The sequence below is a fragment of the Hemiscyllium ocellatum genome, chromosome 1 (assembly GCF_020745735.1).
Source record: "Hemiscyllium ocellatum isolate sHemOce1 chromosome 1, sHemOce1.pat.X.cur, whole genome shotgun sequence".
Taxonomy (NCBI): Eukaryota; Metazoa; Chordata; class Chondrichthyes; order Orectolobiformes; family Hemiscylliidae; genus Hemiscyllium; species Hemiscyllium ocellatum.
Window position 1 is genome coordinate 130040919 of NC_083401.1, and position 13318 is coordinate 130054236.

The 13318-nt window shown below is 42.9% G+C and overlaps 2 non-coding genes across 2 annotated transcripts; both read left to right on the top strand.

Annotated features, from left to right (window-relative positions):
* Positions 1–2534: 2534 nt before the first annotated feature.
* On the top strand, positions 2535–2605 carry trnag-gcc (transfer RNA glycine (anticodon GCC)). The gene has a single exon. It is a non-coding gene; the product is annotated as a tRNA-Gly (tRNA).
* Positions 2606–13019: 10414 nt separating this feature from the next.
* Positions 13020–13090, top strand: trnag-gcc (transfer RNA glycine (anticodon GCC)). Its single transcript has one exon. It is a non-coding gene; the product is annotated as a tRNA-Gly (tRNA).
* The last annotated feature ends 228 nt before the right edge of the window (positions 13091–13318 follow it).

A 13318-nucleotide genomic window follows, 5' to 3' on the forward strand; every position in this document is an offset into this window, starting at 1 on the left:
TTTGCAAAGATGTGCAGGGCCCTTCCATCATTGAGGATAGTGATAGTGGAGCTGCCTCCTCCATTGAGTTGTTTAATACTCCTTCACATTCATGGCTAAACGTGGCACAACTGCAAAGCTTACATCCGACTTATTCATCGATGCGCAGTCTTGAGTTGTTAGATCTATAAAAATGTTGAGGGAAAAGGTGCTTAAATACTAGTGCCATATTACACAGCAGTGAAATCATGTGGATCTTGTTATGTTTTGTTGTGCTGGATATGATGTGCCCTTGCCAGGTTTGATTTCAGCAAGGGATTTGCAATGCAGGCTGGGTGGCCAGTAAAACCCATTCCTTGCCTATCTTGTATCAGTATATTTCAAACCAGACAGGCCTCCTGGATATGTTTGACCGTTACATGGCATACTACATGTGATGTTCTAATATAAAGGTGTCCGCCACATATTGAGTTACTTTCTACATGTAATCGGGTCAATTATACAGAAACATCAATGATATACACAGAAACCGGACTATATATGTTGCGAATAAACTTCAAGACATTGGACGCAACAAAACCTGGCTCTCTGTGGTATATGTTACATAGGCTAACATATAGAAAAGTGTATCACTCCCTCCCTGTGGTGCTAATTTCCCCACATCCTGCCCAAATCCCTGGATTTACCTTCCTTGAGAATCCATGGGGCTATCTTGCGAAGCTTGACTGGAGTCCAAGCAGCTGGATATCCATTCCGATTGGTTGGTCGCTCTTTTGGGTGGGAATTTCACACAATGATGGGCCGCAGCTCCACTAAGTTCTCGTATGCAAACTAAAATGAGGAAAAAGTGTTGGAGAAAACTCAATAGGTCTGCAACATTGGTGGAGAGAAAAGCAGAGTTAACGTTTCAAAATCTGAAGAGCCAGAAGATTTGAAATGTTAACTCTACTTTCTGTCTACAGATGCTGCCAGACCTGCTGAGTTTCTCCAGCAATTTCTGTTTTTGTTTTGCATTGTCAGCATCTACAGTTCTTTGTCTAAATTCTGGGTTAGCTTGCCTGAAGCTCTGTAGCTGTGCTGAAAATGTGTTGCTGGTTAAAGCACAGCAGGTTAGGCAGCATCCAAGGAACAGGAAATTCGACGTTTCGGGCCAGAGCCCTTCATCAGGAATGAGGAGAGTGTACCAGGCAGGCTAAGATAAAACGTAGGGAGGAGGGACTTGGGGGAGGGGTGATGGAGATGTGATAGGTGGAAGGAGGTCAAGGTGAGGGTGATAGGCCGGAGTGGGGTGGGGGCGGAGAGGTCAGGAAGAAGATTGCAGGTTAGGAGGGCGGTGCTGAGTTCGAGGGAATCGACTGAGACAAGGTGGGGGGAGGGGAAATGAGGAAACTGGAGAAATCTGAGTTCATCCCTTGTGGTTGGAGGGTTCCCAGGCGGAAGATGAGGCGCTCATCCTCCAACCGTCGTGTTGTTATGTTCTGGCGATGGAGGAGTCCAAGGACCTGCATGTCCTCGGTGGAGTGGGAGGGACAGTAAAAGTGTTGAGCCAAGGGGTGGTTGGGTTGGTTGGTCCGGGCGTCCCAGAGGTGTTCCCTGAGGCGTTCCGCAAGTAGGCGGCCCGTCTCCCCATATAGAGGAGTCCCAGAGATGTCCCACAGCTCTGTAGCTGTGACCAGGATTCTAACCCACCAGTTGGCTCTCTGGCCATTTTCTTTCGGTGGTGGGTGGCTAAGCCACCTGCCCTAACTGCTGTCCTTCCCAGAATGCTCTGGCTCACATTAACATAGAGTAGAAAGAGTCACACTTTAGGTTGAAAATCCTGGAGTCCCATCAAGAGTATTTTATTCATCTTTCCGTTTGGCTCACAGACTGATACATTATTTCTCAGCGTACACCTGTGACTGTGGTGTCTTGGGATTTAATTGCTGCCAATTACTTTCAATACTTATATAAGAGTAATGATTTGGAGAAGCCGCTGTTGGACTGGTGTGGACAAAATAAAAAATAACACAACAACAGGTTATAGTCCAACAGGTTTAATTGGAAGCATTAGTTTTCAGAGCGCTGCTCCTTCATCAGGTGGTAAGGAGCGAGGCTCCGAAAGCTGGTGTGCTTCCAATTAAACCTGTTGGACTATAACCTGATGTTGTGTGATTTTTAACATCATATGAGTATAATGCGTCCACAAACAAAGCGTTAGGTGCAGCAGTGTATAATTGAAACATGTTCCAAAATACAAGTTATCATCTTAAGGTAAGCCACAATCGAGATGGGCACGGGACCATGCATGAATACGTAATGTGTATTGTACCAGTGCTAGAAGAGTAAAATTTGAATTGTGCTTAAAAATGAGGTTTCCAGGATTTCAGGAAGGTTTGGGTTTAATGGTAAATTTTTGTTCCGACTTATTGAGTAAAAGGGAAAAGTATAGAGTAAAAGTAAAATGCAGCATATTCAGTTAACAGTGATTTCACAAAATAACAAAACATCATGTGAAGAAAAATCTCCTCGATTAAATTATTCAGTGAGTGCAAAGGCTTTGATTCACATCTGTTGCATTGGTGGTTCAGTGGTAGAATTCTCGCCTGCCACGCGGGAGGCCCGGGTTCGATTCCCGGCCAATGCAGTTGGCTTATTGCCTATTTTACTCACTCCGAAATACTAACTTTCTTCAACAAAAATTCTTCTTCTACACTTTTTATAGATTTCACGAAATCCCAAATATTCTGCTCACGTTTTTACCATTTTACTACAGCGAGTTTTCAAAACCTGCTTCATAAAAGTCCTGTTCTTTTCATCTCACTTCAGCAGTTCCATCCCTACTCTTAAAAACTGCAAAATCACCGCTTCATCATTCTTACAACCATCAGACTATCAACTCTCGCAAATACTCTCCAGTCGTCAGCTTTTACACGGTGTTTACTTGAATCACATTACTTATTTCGTAACATTAAGACAACGTTTACATAACTGGTGTCTCCATCTTTTTTTTAAAATCCAACTCAGCTGTGACACATGTGGGAAGCAAATGGGATGAATTAACCCATTCATAACGTACTTTTCAGAAAAGTAGACTAATAGCTTTCACCATGTATCCTGCATAAGAGTCTGGACATACACTGAGAAAGTGAATGCCATTTAAACACACTGAGCAAAATTGGGTGAAATCATTCATTGACACATCTTGTCTTGACAAACTAATATCAAGCAGTCGACTCTTATTTTACTTTGGAGAAGGTTGGGTGCATTACATTACTAAACAGAGGCTGCTGAAGAACAAGGTCTTTAAAGATAATTGTTTATTCACATTCTAATATATGCATGTAGACCAAGGACAATGGCATGGTGGCTCAGTGGTTAGCACTACTATCACGCAGCACCAGAGTCTCAGGTTCAATCCTGCCCTCAGGTGACTGCTTGTGTGGGATTTGCATGTTCTGTCTGTGTGGGTTTCCTTCTCCAGTCCAAAGATGTGTAAGATAAATTGCCCATTGCATTAGTCAGATGGGTAACTCTGTGGTGTGTTGGTGTAGACTGCTTTGGCCAAAAGGCCTGTTTCCATCCTATAAGTAAGAAATCTCATCTAATCGTTACTGTTCTCTTAGGCCCTCCCTCATCATGTGATCTATTACATTGTTCCTGATCCAGCTCCCTATTTACAATTGGTTAATTCTTTACACAGTCATTGCCTCTTCTCAATATTCACATCATCCATCATTTCCCCCAAACTCTCCATTTCAAGGCTGTGGTGTTTTCACAAATCTCCTTGATTGGATGTGAAGTTTCCTTATTGATGGCTCAGTTCTCTAAGATTTTGTTTTCCCAGAGTTTATGTGCACTCCTGATGACTCTCGAAAATGGTAACTCTTTGATCTCAAAGATTTGTTGCCATTTCCAGCACAGAAGGGTGGGGCAGGTGGGTGTCATTCACCCCTTTGTATCCACATCAGTCTACAATGATTGACTACACTAATCCCATGTTCTGGTTTTTGGTCTATAGCCCTGGAGATTCCAAAGAAATGCAAGCAGATATTGAAATACTGATCAAATGTTATGAGAGTTTCTGACTCAACTATACTTTCAGGCAATGACCTCTAGATTCTCACCTCCCTCTAGATGGTAAAAAAAAGACTTCTCCACTTCCCTCTCCTCCTTTTCTAACGTTTACCTTAATCTATGCCCACTTGCTATTAACCCCACCACTAAAGGGAGGGAAGTGTCCTCCTATCCACCCTATCTCTGCCTCTCATCACCTTATATACCTCCATCCGATCCCTTCTCAACCTTCCCTGTCCAAGGATAACAGTTCTCCCTCGAGTCTTTCAGACACAGATTGCTCAGGAAATACAATCCAGGAAAATTCGTCCATTCAATCTTCTATAGCCCTTCAAAACCGAAATCCTCCAAACATATTATCACGAGCATTAAATGCTACCTTGAAGGACTCAGTTAAAATTTGTGCAGCCAACACTTCTTCACTGATCAAAATGGAAACATCGAACTAGAAGCAGGAGTAGGCCATTCAGCCCGTTGATGCTCCTTCACCAATCGGCACAAACCTGGCTGATCCTCTTTCTCAACTCCCATTCTCTCCCACATCACTTGACACCTTTAGCCTTTTTGAAATCTACCTATTTGTTCCTTAAATAAATTAAATGACCTTACCCCTGCAGCTGTCATATCCTTTAGAATTCCCCAGGTCCACCACCGTCCTCGTGAGATATCTCTCATTATTCCAGTTCAAAATGTTCTACTACATATCCTGAGACCATAACACCTTGATCTCGCACCATCTCTGTATCCAGTCTCTCCCGCCTTGTCAGAATTGTAAATGTTTTAATGAGATCTCTCCTCTCTTTCTTTTAAATTCCAGTGAATACAGGCTCAGTCAATCCACTCTCCGTTAGACAAACCTGCATCTCAGGAATCAGTCTGATGAATCTTTGCTGCACTCCTTCCCGAGCAAGTATATTATAAGGAGACCAAAACTGCACACAACAAATACTACAAGTGTGCTCTCACCACGGTCCTGTACAGCTGCAGTAAGACTTCCTTGTTCCTGTACACAAACTCTTTTTTTTAAAGACAGCTAACATACCAATTGCCTTCCTGACTGTTCTATAGCTGTACCTGTCTGCTTCCTTTCAATAACTGATGTGCAAGGACAACTAAGTTCCTCTGTGCATCAAGATTTCCTTATCTATCACAAATGAAATAATACTCTGCAATTCCCTTTTTCCTAGTGAAGTGGATAACTTCATCCTTATCCATGTTGTATTGCTTCTGCCATGTACTGCCCCCTTATTCAACTTGCCAAATCACCCCGAAGCCTCTTTACATTGTCCACACCACTCACATCTCATTTCATGTCTCAGCAACATCAGAATTTGATTCCCATTTCCAAATTGTTGGTATACAATGGTCCAAGCTGTGATTCAAGTTCAATCCCCTGTGATTCCCCACTTGTCACCCCCTGACACTCGGTTAAATGAGCCATGTCTGCTAACCCATTCTCAGTCCATGTCAGTATATTACCACCAATCTCATGTCCTTTCATTTTCCACAATAAGTTCTTATGTAGGGTTTCATCAAAAACTTTCTGGAAATCTAAACCTACCATATCCACATTCTCCCTGATATATGAGTTATGTTTTCAAATACCTCCAATACATTTGTTAAATGTGATTTCTCTTTTATAAATCCATGTTGACTTTGTGTAATTCCATTTGCATTTCCCATTATCTCAGAATAAAAGACTCCACCATTTTCTCTGTTACTGGGGTTGCGCTAACTGGTCTATAATTATGGCTTTAACTCTCCCTGCTACTTTAAAGTTTTGGTTTATATTTGCCACCCCCCAATCTGCCAGGACTGTTCCGGAATCTACAACATTGTGGAATGTGACAACCACAATATAATCCATCATTTTCCTGGCCATCTCCTTTAATGAACTGGAAAGGACATTATCAGACCCTGGAATTTTATCAACAATCAACTTCACAAAAGACACCTGACATTCCCCGAACCATAATCCATTGATTTTCTTTTTGAGCAAATCTGCCAGTGGAGCAGATATAGTGATGGAATTTGGTACAAATGTGTAATAGAAATCATATATCTCAAATCATCCCATTATTTCTCATTTAGGTTTACAGTTAGTCAACTCCACTAATGCTTGCAGTTTTGCTGTTTGCGGCAGCATTGGTGCTTAGCTGGTTAGGTTGCTTATGCATTTGTAAATTCACTTTTACACAAATTGTCTTACCAAACCAGCCAATTGCAATTACTTAACACGATTGATGGTTGTTCGGAGTGGTCCTCCCAAGTGTTTACCAGCACAATATTGAGACAAATTACATAATTTGAAACATTGGTTAACTACTTGCTTCATCAGTCTCTCGAAAGTTGCTGGAGGAATTTATTAGCCTGAACACTATCACTCAGTATTTGGGAAAGACTATCTGATGTGCAGAGGTCAATATGGGTTGTCCATATCTCTTTCACAAATCTATTCATGTAAGAAAACTGGCATGGTCAACATTATCAATACTCTTTTCCAAGTGAGGGATTGAGGAAGAATTTGTATTTGTCACAGCACTGTTCTTTCTGTAGTGTATGGAGAATTTGGTTGAACCATCAGGGCTTCGGCAGTAACATAACCGAGGAACCCCAGCTGCTTTGATTAGATTCAATTAGGTGGCTTTCCAAAATGTATTAGATTTCTGTTTTCACCTGAACGTGTCTCTTTGGTCCTAAGTGGTAAGGTTACTGTCTTAAGGCAGAGAACCCTCTGAGGTTCACATCCAACATGGCGAGAGTTGTACACCTTGGTTAGTCCCTACAGAGAATTTTAACTTCAATGAATAACAGTGTAAGCTTTTCTTTGTTCTTCTGTCTCTAAACACGAAAACAGTGTGTCTAAACTTCCAAAGAGTTGAGTAATAGCACAACAGTGTGTGGAGTAGCAGCTCAATCAACCCAACTCAAAGCCTTTGTTCATTTTCAATAAACCTTGGATTGTCTTCACCCTTCTTTTGGATTCTCCATTGGTATGTGTGTAGCTGGGAAAACTGGTAATGTGTACAAAGCTGTCTGATTTTACAAAGATCTGAAAAAATCTGTTTGCAAACTGCAGCGCATTTTTCAAACCACAACATTGGAATGGTGTGGGTTGAGAAGAATATTTCAAGAAAGATTATAACAGAATCAGAACTGAGTTCCTGCTATCACTTGACAGTGATACAATAAGAATAATAACCGATGAGAATAAGAAATACCTTCCCTTTAAACGCAAAGAAGTCCACCTTTTCTCGACTCGTCCCAACATGGTCTGGTGGGAAAATTAATTATTCTTTCTGGTCTTGGTAATGAATGGATGTGCAAAACAATTGGAGATGATGGTCTCCAAAGATCTTGAGATTCCTGGCCATTACCACATGTTCTGTTCCCTAGTCTGACAGGACTAGGGACTTTCCTGAAGAAGGGCTCATCCTGAAACGTCGACTCTCCTGCTCTTTGCATACTGCCTGACCTGCTGCGCTTTTCCAGCAACACATTTTCATCCCTAGTCTGACACTCAGTGATACCAATGGCCACATCAATGAAGCTTCTTAAGGATACCAAGGTGACAGGCTCTTGGGAATTAGTAACTTCTCAATGTAAACTAACAGGGCATTGATGACACTAATGTGTCCATGGTCTTCAACGTGCTGCTTCAGGGTGCAATTGCATGCAAGTATCCATGAATCTGGAAAGATTCTGCCATTTTTCTGTGCTTGTCAAACCTCCTGTAGGTTTCTTGTTGCTGCATGTAACTATCTGGTTGTCAAGTCTCCAATTCTTCTCTGAAGCTCTTGTCCTCCTGCTCTCCTTCATTCTTTGATATTATGGTCAATGTATCTGCAGTGCTTTACAGGCACAGAGTCATAGAGATGTACATCACAGAAACAGACTCTTCAGTCCAACCTGTCCATGCTGACCTGATACCCTAAATCAATCTAGTCCCATTTGCCACCATTTGGCCCATATCTTACTAAAATCTCTCTATTCATATACCCATCCAGAATCCTTTTAAATGCTGTAATTGTACCAGCCTCCACCACTTCCTCTGGCAGCTCATTCCATACACACCATCTTCTATGTAAAAAAGTTTCCCCTTAGGACTCCTCTACTCTAGAGAAAAGACCTTGAATATTTGCCCTATCCATCCCTCTCATGATTTAACTAACTGCTATAAGGTCACCCCTCAGTCTCTGATGCTCCAGGGAAAACTGCCCCATCCTATTCAGCCTCCTCTTAGAGCTTAAACCCTCCAAACTTGGCAGCATCCTTGATTCATTCATGCCGACGTACGGCTGTGTTCAAACTCTGTGAAACCACCGTGCCTATCGATGTTTGGTGCTCCGGAAACTTGACACAAGAAACCTCGCTCCGCAAGTTTTGTTCATCTTGTAAATCTACAAACCCTCACACTCCACAGTTAATAATGTCACGGCTCCAGGTTATAGACCAATAGGGTTCTTGGGAAGTACAAGCTGTCGGAGAGTTCCTGCTGTGTCACTTTCAGGATGGTAGGACACAGGGTGTTGTACATGTTGACCTTTTACTAGAAATTCTGTGTCCGATGATCCTGCCTCACTAGTGACCTGACCAAGCAGTAGCACCCCGACAGCTTGTCATTTCAAATCAGCCTGTTGGACTATAACCTGGTCTGGTGTCATTTTTAACTTTGTCCATCCCGGTCCCACATTGACCCCTCCACATCCCCCTCTTAAAGCTGTCCACTCAGGCTCTTCTTTCACTTGGCAGCTTCAGTTCTCACCAAAAAGCTGCGTTCATCAGGCTTCACAAGTTTTCTTTGTCCACCACATGAAGGGTATTGCAATGTTGAAAAAACTTCAAATTGTTTGGCACATTTAACTTTCCCCGATAGTCTGGGAACCAACTCCAGCGTTGCCCCTGAAATCTCACCGGAGCAGCATTTTACACAGTGGAACCGATATCATTCAGTCAACTTGAAAAGGAAACAATGAGATATCTCATTGGAAATACAGCCTGAGGTGTGCGGCAGGAGCGCTTCAAGCAGAATTCGGCCAATGAGGCGAGACCTTCACAGTCTGTTTGCTCACAGAGGAGAGTGAAAGCTTCACCCCTGGTTTATGCCAGATCTTTTGATGCTGCTGCCAAACGGTGTCATTGTCAAATTGGCAGATGTCGTTGCAGCTTCTGGAGCTTTCCTACAAAGCTAACGTCTTCATTGGGATCTGTTTCTGGGCAACGCCTTCCTCTCCAGGACCATGAATCACTGACCTCTCCCAATTACACTTCAGACTGAATGACATCATGGCTGTGAGGCGCAGCAGTGATGGTAATAACATGCTGCTGAGAATGCCCAGGGTTTGAAGGGCTTTTCTTCTGTCGTCCCCTCGGTTCCAGTGGAGCTTATTATCTCCATCAGTCGGCTGCAAACCTCAGAGCCAAGTGCATCTGCAATTCCTTGTTCGATATGCTGAGTGGATAACTTTCTTGGTCTCACTGGTGGTTGGTAGGAAGTGAGAGGAAATATGGGGCCTGATTGAGAGCAAGGCAAAAAATAATGTGCCAATTATCGGATGAGCTGGAGTGAGTCGTGGTCATTTGGTTGCAAGAAGCTGAACTGTAGCAAATATTTGCCATTTGTCGGGAGGCCACAGTGTGAACACTGGCGACTGGCTGTAGGGAGAGAGAATGAGCTGATGATGCCAATAGAATTCATTACACTCTAGTGAAGCGACAATAATGGAAGTTGAGGCTGTAGCGTGGCTTTTGGGGGATGGGGGTTGTGGGGCATAAACCTGATTCCGAATGAAGAGGTTTGCTCCTGGGATGCTGCCTGACCGGCTGTACTTTTCCAGCACCACACTTCTCATCTCTTGGATCTTCACTCCTCACTTTCTCTCCAGCAATTCCTTCAAAACGCTGCACAGACTTACATTGAGTAGGGCAAATTGTAAGGATGTGAAGGCATCCTGCTCCAGAATCCAGAAGCCAATACTGGTGAGCTGGCTCCCTGCCCTGATCAGCCCTGATTCCCCTTCGGAAAAATGTTCCCAGACCTCAACATTCCTCTGGACCAAGGTTTTGAATCTTCTGTTCTGAAGTAAGTCTTGCCTTCATGTGTTTGACTCCACTTCCCAGACATATTTTCCCCATTAGGAATTGGAAGTCTCCTATGCACTGAACTCCAGTGATGTGCTTTCTTTGAACTGATGCACTGAGCCTACTCATGCAACTGACTTTCTGATCTGTTGAAACCAAAATAGCATCATCGAACTTCCTCACATCCATCTGACTATATCTCCAAATTCCAACACCAAAATATACCATAAAATATACTTTCTATCACATTAATGTGGATAAAATGCACTGGATTGGATGCTCAGCCATGATGGTACTGAATGCTGCAGTTGGGTCAATCAGTTGAATAGCTTTCTTCAGTTCCTGTCTTCCTAGGCCAGGGTATGTGCTGCATTACTGGGAAGAGAGACCCACCGGAGATGACTGCACTGTGTTATGGACCATGCCAGACCTTAACTTTGCTCGCTGTTTTAAGCAGGTGTAACGCCTCTATTCCAGGAGGGACGCAGGTGGTCAACCCACTGAGTTTTAAACAAAACAGAATTTATTTCCAAGATTAAAGAATGAAACACAAACAAAAGAGAATAGAAGACTGAATAACTTAACCTATCCGAAAACCCGACCGATCACCCCAACTTAATGATGCTGTTCTAAATTCATGCCCCAATCCCCATAAACACCCCTTAGTACAAAATGTAAACTCAAACACAAGGTCTTACAGGAGTAACGCCAGCGAGCAAGGAGGTTCAGTCTGGGCCTTCGGTTTTGTCCAGCAGCTTTTACAACTGCCTGACTGCTTTCAGTGAACAGCCAGACCAGGGATAAGCTGAGCTGGGAGAACTGGCCACACACCTTTCATTGTCCAAGTGTTTCTTTTTTAATTTGAAAGCCTATTGCCTGAGGGAGGGTCAGTTGGCTATAAATAAACTGGCCCTAAAACCCATCTAAGCCCAGACTTTTTAGAACTTGTGTTTCTAAGATCTCCTGAAAAAACCACAATGACAACATGACCTTGTGAAAGGAGTAGCATCATCACAACAGTGCTGTACTGTCATGAAGGGGTTACCATGAGTGAGTACAGATCCCATCATGTCTCACAGCATATGGCCATTCCTGGATAAGGACACCTCCTGACCACTACTGTTCAAGCAGGTGAAGTCCTGAAGGACACGACTGTCAGACTGTGTCTGCTACAGATAACAGGGGAATGGAAAAGAGATAAACATCTATGGGACCACACCCTCACCAATCTCTGTGTCGCAGATATAACAAGCCAGGAGCGTGCTGGTGTGAGTGATCACCACACAAGTCATATCTTCACATTGATGATACATTCTATGATACTGGGTGTCACTACCAGTGTGCTAAAGAGGACAGAATTTGAAGAAATCTAACAAGTGCAAAGTGGGCATTTCTGGTGTACTTCCACAAAGTGTTCCTCCTCACCTGGCATTTTCCTCAAGTACGATGAGATGAAGAATACAGTAGAGCATTCCAGAAACATCTCCAGGTATATCGAAAAATGAGGCATTAACCTGACCAATCAGCAACCCAGGACGACTTTGTTTCAGACAGTGGAAGCAGCATGTAATAGACAGAGTGAAGCAGGTCAGTCCAGGTCAGTAACAGATCAGTACGAAACTCTTCCCACCTGCTATATCTTGCCAGTAATAGTGATACAAATTGAACAACAAACGAGAGGAAGAGATTCCAAATCCCAGTACTTTAGGGCAAACATCGTTGCTGAAGCATTTCCAACAGCCTTCAGCCACAAGTTCAGAGGAAATGATCAATCTCATTTTCCATCAGAGGTGCCCAAGCATCACAGACACTAGACCTTCAGTCAGTTTGACTCATTCCATGTTATATCTAGTAACAGCAAAGGCAGTGGTCCCTGAATAGTACTGAAGGGTTGTGCTCCAGAATTAGTTTCATCACAAGCTCCAGAACTGGTCCAGTCCTGCCACTGCCCCAGCAATGTGGAAAATTGCCCAGTTAGGTATCGTGTACAAAAAGCAGGACACATTCAACCTGACCAATTGCAGCTGCATCTGTCTACTCCTAATCATTAACAAAGTCAACAGTGCTGTCAAGTGGCACTTGCTCAGCAATAACCTGCTCCCTGATGCTCAGTTTGAGGGGAATAGGAAGTTGGACTGTAGAATTCACTGCTCTTGCTGTCACAGTATTTGTCTTTTCCCGGGAACCTTGTTACATTGGGGCATGGACTGAATAGTATGTGAACGTCTTCTATCCTTGCCTTATGATGGAAGAAAGCCATTCTTAAAGAAACTAAAGATGATTAGGCTGATGATACTGTTATGGAAACATTTTCTTGTTGTAAATCTTATCGTGATATGGACTCAGACATTTCCAGCTCAGAAGGATACAATTTGTCTCATGGTTCCCATGTCAGACACAAAGGGCTGACTATATTAATCCTATTTTCCAGCTTTTGACCCAGAGGTATGATGCTCTAGTTGAATAGAAATTGTTAAATCATTCATGAGCATCGCTGGAGGCCGGCAATTTTATTGCCCGTACCTACATGCCTTTGAGAAGGTAACAGTGAGTTACCTACTTGATCCATTGCAGTCCATGTGCTATAGGCAGATCCAGAATGGCCTTAAGGAGGGAATTCCAGGATTTTGAAGCAGCGACAGTGAAGGAATGGCACTATATTTCCAAGTCAAGATGTTGAGTTGGTTGGAGGGGAACGTGCAGTTGATGATATATCTGCTGCCCTTGTCCTTCGAGATGGAAGCGATTGTAGTTTCAGATTGAGTAAAAGGGAAAAGTATAGAGTAAAAGTAAAATGCAGCATATTCAGTTAACTGTGATTTCACAAAATAATGAAACATGTGAAGAAAAATCTCCTCAATTAAAGTATTCAGTGAGTACAAAGGTTCAGATTCACATCTGTTGCATTGGTGGTTCAGTGGTAGAATTCTCGCCTGCCACGCGGGAGGCCCGGGTTCGATTCCCGGCCAATGCAGCTGGCTTATTGCCTATTTTACACTCTCCGAAATACTAACTTTCTTCAACAAAAATTCTTCCTCTACACATTTTATAGATTTCACGAAATCCCAAATATTCTGCCGTTTTTACCATTTTACTACAGCGAGTTTTCAAAACCTGCTTCATAAAAGTCCTGTTCTTTTCATCTCACTTCAGCAGTTACATCCCTACTCTTAAACACTGCAAAATCACCGCTTCATCATTC